Source organism: Panthera uncia, chromosome B1 (genome assembly GCF_023721935.1).
Source record: "Panthera uncia isolate 11264 chromosome B1, Puncia_PCG_1.0, whole genome shotgun sequence".
Taxonomy (NCBI): domain Eukaryota; kingdom Metazoa; phylum Chordata; class Mammalia; order Carnivora; family Felidae; genus Panthera; species Panthera uncia.
In genome coordinates this window covers 54,623,753-54,630,118 of record NC_064811.1, presented here as the reverse complement: position 1 = coordinate 54,630,118, position 6,366 = coordinate 54,623,753, and the positions used below count along the sequence as shown (strand labels likewise).

General features: G+C 38.4%; 1 non-coding gene across 1 annotated transcript; it reads left to right on the top strand.

Moving 5' to 3' along the window:
• The first annotated feature begins 5,869 nt into the window (after positions 1-5,869).
• LOC125924061 (U6 spliceosomal RNA) lies at positions 5,870-5,976 on the top strand. The gene has a single exon (XR_007458247.1). It is a non-coding gene; the product is annotated as a U6 spliceosomal RNA (small nuclear RNA).
• The last annotated feature ends 390 nt before the right edge of the window (positions 5,977-6,366 follow it).

Below are 6,366 nucleotides of genomic sequence, written 5' to 3'. Positions count from 1 at the left end.
GAAGCCTGCTTGGGATTGCCTCTCTCACCCTCTCTCTGTCCCTCCCCCCATTTACACTGTCTCTGTCTGTCTCAAAATACATAAATAAACTAATAATAATTAAAAAGGACATAGTGACAGAATTTTGAGAGATTAAAAAATAATAGGGGCACTTGGGCTGAGTAGGTTAAGCCTCCGACTCCGACTCCGGCCATGATCTCATGGTTCCTGAGTTGGAGCCCTCATCCGGCTTTGTGCTGAGAGATCAGAGCCTGGAGCCTGCTTTGGATTCTGTGTCTCCCTCTCTCTCTCTCTCTCTCTGCCCCTCCCTCCCTTGTGCTCTGTCTCTCAGTCTCTCAAAAAAAAAAAAAAAAAAAAAAAAGAATAAACATTAAGAAAAAAGAATAATATCAGTTTGTAGATAGAAAGAGCACAGAGAAAGTGTTGAAATAAGAGAACTTGGAAGCTAGAACTTTTTATCCAATTAATTATATGTAAGGCTGAATAAGTTATTGTAAGATACACAAGACCTCAGAAGGCTGACACACAAAGATACTATTTGAAAACACGGTAGGAGGAAGTGTTTGATCAAGAAAAGGAATGAATTCAGATGGTAACTAGGAGTGGAAAGGAAGAAAGAAGCAGAGCTTTGCATTGTGTTTGGAAGAGAAACTGCCAGAGGCATCTTTAATACAAACAACTTTAGGGAAAAGCAAGACTGGACTGTTTTCTTTACCCCAGAGATTCCGGAGAGCAAGCATACGTGTCATACTTGTCATATGTATATGTGTGTATTTATCGGAGGAACAAAGGCCAAAAACACCTACCATGAATTTATTTACAATTCAAGTTGTACATGTGAATATGCACTATATCCTACCAATTGGAGGTGATATTTAAAATATATAATAAGTAGGGGCACCTGGGTGGCTCAGTTGGTGAAGAGCTAGACTTTTTTTGTTTTTAATGTTTATTTTTGAGGGGGGGGGGCAGAGAGAGGAGATAGAGGATCCAAAGCAGGCTCTGTGCTGACAGCAGATGTGGGGATCCAACTCACAAACTGTGAGATCGTGACCTGAGCTGAAGTTGGATGCTTTACTGACTGAGCCACCCAGGTACCCTGAGCATTGGACTCTTGATTTTGGCTCAGGTCATGATCCCAGGGTTTTGAGATCAAGCCCAATGTTGGGCTCTATGCTGCTTAGTCTTCTCCAGCTCTCCCTCTCTATTTGCCCCTCCCCCCACCCTCTCTCTTTCTTTCTCTCAAAATAAATAAATAAACATTTGAAAAATAAAATAATATTTAGACAGTATAGCACAGTGCACTGACCAATCAGTGCAGACACCAGCCGAAGTGCTGCAGCACGTCCTGGGAGGGGGCTGTGCTTTTTCACCTGGGGATTATGAGTATATTTGGGTCAGCTTGGGGCAGTGGAGAGGCAGTGGGGAGGGACTCAGGGTGGAGCCAATTTACCAACGGAGTTGTGTCAAAATGTTAACAACTGGTATGGTCGTGCATACTGGCAGAATAGCGATATGCCTTCACATTTGATGACTTGCATACAAATGCCTGAAACATGCTTTACTTGTTTTCTCTTTTTATAACAAACCTTGGGTGGATGTTATATTCCTAGAGATTAAGACAGTCTGTAGTAAAACAATTTGGCATATTCGAGAATCTTCTTTACTTAAAAAATTTTTTTAATGTTTATTTATTTTTGAGAGAGAGAGAGAGAGAGAAAGAGAAAGAGAGAGAGAGTGGGGGAGGGGCAGCAAGGGAGGAGACACAGAATCTGAAGCAAGCTCCAGGCTCTGTCTGACCTGTCAGCACTGAGGCTCGAACTCACGCACCGTGAGATCACAACCTGAGCCGAAGTTGGATGCTTAACCGGCTGAACCACCCAGGCACCCCTGGAGAGTCTTCTTTACATTGGAAGTCAGAATATGTAAGTAGGGAATATTAAGTTTTAATAAAAAAAATCAATTATGATCTTATTCAAGATATTTTCTTGACAAGGAAGCCTGCAAGGTTTTTTGTTAGGCTTCCTGGGTTGTAAATGTTCTGTACTATTTCTTATACTTCAAAGAAAGGCAATTTAAAACATGGAACCTATTAAGCAACATATTTTTTTTTAATTTTTTTTTAACGTTTATTTATTTTTGAGACAGAGAGAGACAGAGCATGAACAGGGGAGGGGCAGAGAGAGAGGGAGACACAGAATCTGAAACAGGCTCCAGGCTCTGAGCTGTCAGCACAGAGCCCGACTCGGGGCTCGAACTCACAGACCGTGAGATCATGACCTGAGCCGAAGTAGGACGCTTAACCAACCAAGACACCCAGGTGCCCCCATATTTTTAAAATCTAAAGGAGAGTTCCTCCTCATCACCGGCCTCAACCAAACTGCAGGCTGGAGCCGAGCCCAGTAGATCTCAGCAGAGCCACAATGTACAGCAGACCAGTCTGCACACCCATGAGAGGAATAAACATTTGTTCTTGGGCCATTGAGTTCTGCAGCTGTTTATTATGCAGCTAAAGACATTCATTTGTCATGTGTTCACTTATTCATCATTCATTCAATATGTATTGAACATCCATGTGCCAGGCATTGCTGTAAAAATCCAGAGCTAGTTTTTCTTTAAAAAGATTAATTAGATAAGTTTCTAATAAAACCAAACAGGAAAGAAGATGAAGTCAATAATAGCACCGATAAAGTTTGCATTCTACTGTCAAAAGAGAAAACACATAAATAAATAGAGAAACCCAGAGGGCTAATAAGCACCTGAAGAGTTATTTGCCCATACTACTAATCAAAAAATGCAAATTAGAATAGTAATTAGAAAGTCTAATAATATTAAGTCATGGTGAGGATGTTGGGAAATAAGAAACCTCCCACACAGCTTAAGGGAGAGTTATCTGGTGCAATCATTCCAGAGAGCAACCTGGAAGTACTTGGTAAATTAACCATACTTACATACTCTCTATGATGTAGTAGTTATATGCTAGGTCTTTTGCAACTGTCACTAACAATACTTTTTATAGCAGTGTTTGTGGTAATAAGAATGGAGGGAGCCTAATGTCTATCAGGAAGTAAATGGGAAGTAAAGTGAGAGATAGACATATAATTAAGTTACATGCAGCACTAAGAATTAGTATTCTATATTAATATGTAGCTAGGCAGATATTTAAATATCATGACAAGTGGGAAAAAGGAAACTATGAGATTTATAAGAGAATATCTGTCAAGGAGATCAAATGCACACACCTAGAAAACAATACTACATTTATTTTTAAGGATATGCTTGTATCTAAATAAGCAGAAATGACAGACTAGTAAGCACATATTAAATATACAAGAGTGGGAGAGAGATGAAGATGATAGATGAATGGAAAAAATAATAAAATAAAAGTAGCCAAGTAAGAAGAGAAAGGCATTGCACAGATACTGATAATGTGCAGTGAAATGGAGAGGGTGATTAATTCCATTTTGTGAACTTGATAGTCTAAAATAACTTGATAGTAGAACCTGAGGTATGAGGACTAGGGTCATTTGAGAGAGAATATGGAATTCAGTGTTGAAAATGAGCGTATTTAATCCTTAAGCTTCTGATGATCCCCTGCTCTTAAATCCTTTCTAGGGTTAGAGGAAGGTAATAAATATCACAGTAGCTACATTTTAATTGTGGTTTTCGTTTGGCAAGTGATAATAATGGGACGAGCTATAAAACCCTAACTGATGCATCTATATTAGTAAACATAAATGTAGAAAAAAGAAAATGATGTTCTATATTCATCAAAGTCCTTACCTTTTACCATGACAAATATGGTGATTTTTTTTCCATAGGAAAAAATAGGAATTTCCTTTGCAATTATCTTGTTAATTGGTATAAGTGAGGCTTAAACTGCATTAACAGACTTTAATGTGTTGTCATTAAGAATTATTTAAGTTGAAGCTATCATTTTATTTTTCTTTAATCATCATTAATGACCTTGGATGAGGATTCTCTTTGGAGCTCAGTGCCTCTCAAAATTATTTGTCTTGCACTTACCCTGTGCTCTGTATTCTTACTGTCTTGTTTCCTTTGAACAATCATAAAAGAAAGAAGGCAATTGAATATACAGCACAGCCTATTAGAGGAAATAGCTGAAATAACATTTTCTTAACTGTTGGATGTAAAAATCAAGAGGATATTGTGCTTCCATGTAGAATGTATAACTATATTCAATGTGTTTTAATATCACTGATTGCTCCTTAATTGATGGGATAGTGAATGTTTGTCACGGAGAAAAATGCCAAATTGCATCTGAGGGAATCTGAAGAATGTCTTCGGCTGCAGATTAAAGTGCTTCAAAAGTTTAAAGAAAAGAATGTGCTTGTTTTGGGGGGTGAGGAAATATAGACATTACCATTTGAGAAAGAAAAAGCTTATTATATCACTTCATGATCATTACAATTTAGCTGTCAACTGTTTATTTCACCTTCTAACTAGTGAACAAGGTTAGGTTAGTTATTTCTTTGACTAGGTGGATCAAGAAGGAATAGATTCAGAAAGATTACCTAATGAAACGGATTAGTATTGTGAATTGATTTGCAGTCACTCTGTAAATGCTGCTGCTACTGCTGCTTTCCTAGTTTCGTTGTAATTATGTGTATTTTTTTTCTGGTTATTTCATGTGAATTTTTATACATATTGCATTTCAAAATGATTTTGCGATTGCAAAAATGATTATTTTGACCCAAAGACAGATGAACAAGCTAACCCTTTCAGATCTGATCATGCTGGAACTAGAAGCTCCTGCTTATTTTTCTCAGCATTTGCCTTCTGGTTGCTGATTGCTGTTAGCTGTTCCTTATGATTTGTTTCCCAAAGAAGTAGGATTTGTGAGACTTGGTTCTACCTCCCATTTTGATCCATCTTTCTGGGGCAGGCTAAGTCACAAACTCCCTAGTTCGTTGCCATAATAGGCAAGGTAACTGAGAATAACCGGTAGTACTTTCAGAAGCTCCTTCTTCTACTCACTGAATGTTAATTACTAATTTTGCTCTGGGAGAGGAACATTTCCTTTGCTCTCTGTAGGAAGAAATACTCTTCAGAGATCCACAGTTCTTTTATATCATAATGTAGGAAAAGTACTATGTTCTTTAATGAAACATCTGGAATTCCAAAGTTTCTATTTACAATAGAAAACAAGCAACATTATTTTCTATTTCGTTCACCTTTTCTCCCTTAAGTTGTTTGACTTATAACTTATATGACTCATGTAAGTCATATGACTTATATAACTCCATATAAATATAGGCAATTCTCTTGCTACATTAGTGAAAGAGCGGACCTATGCCGGCCGACTCGATCTTGTTCTGTGTCCTCCACCTTGAGTGACTATGTCCCCGACATGGTCCCTTTCCGGGAAAATCGCAGAAACCTCAGACCACACCTCCTCCCCTTGAGTAACCTCCCGCTCACCCGTTCAAACTTCCTGATCAAAACACGCCCTGCGACCTGCGTAATGGGACTCCGACCCTTCCCCAGCCAATTGCCTGAGGCCACGACCCTTCCCCAGCCAATCGGCTGAGGCCACAGCCATTACCTCACCAACTGCCCCTAGACCCCTATAAAACCTTTGTGCTTTTGAAACTTGCTGGCTCTCTCCGGCATCTCACCGCTGCGTCGGTGCAGGTAGGGGATTGAGCTTGAGCTAGCTCGAATAAAGGCTCTTTGCTTTTGCATCAGACTCGGCTCCCTGGTGGTCTTTGGGGATCACGAATTCTGGGCATAACATTAGGAATTGCAGTTTCACTGGCTAAAGAGAAATAACTCATAGAACTCATTCACATAGTGTATTTTTGTAACTTTGGAGTTGCTATTGGCTAACCTTCATCAAAATCTATTAGTGTTCGCTTCAGCAGCACATATACTATAATTGAAATGATACAGAGAAGATTAGCATGGCCCCTGTGCAAGGATGACATTCAAATTCGTGAAGGGTTCCATATTTAAGAAAAAAAATCTGTTAGTTAAAAATAGTATTGTACATATGAAGTCAAATTTTGGAGGCTCTTATATGTTTGAATAAAGTAATGTTGAAATTAGATGGATACGTCAACATAAATCTTTAAAAATATCTTCAGAATCTATTAGTATAATCTTGATATTAAAATTATTACAATAACATCAGGATCTTCAATTTCTGAGAGCTTTCAAATTCATAAAATACTTCCATATACAGCTTTTTAGAGGCAGAAACTATTTCATTGGCTTTTATCCCTTGAACACAGAAATTGTCAGATATAGCTCAGTAAGTGTCTTAAGTAAATATTTATCTTTTGTTGTTCTCTTTGCCCCAAGTGCAAATCCCCTTTTTATACTTGGGGAATTATTCACCACATG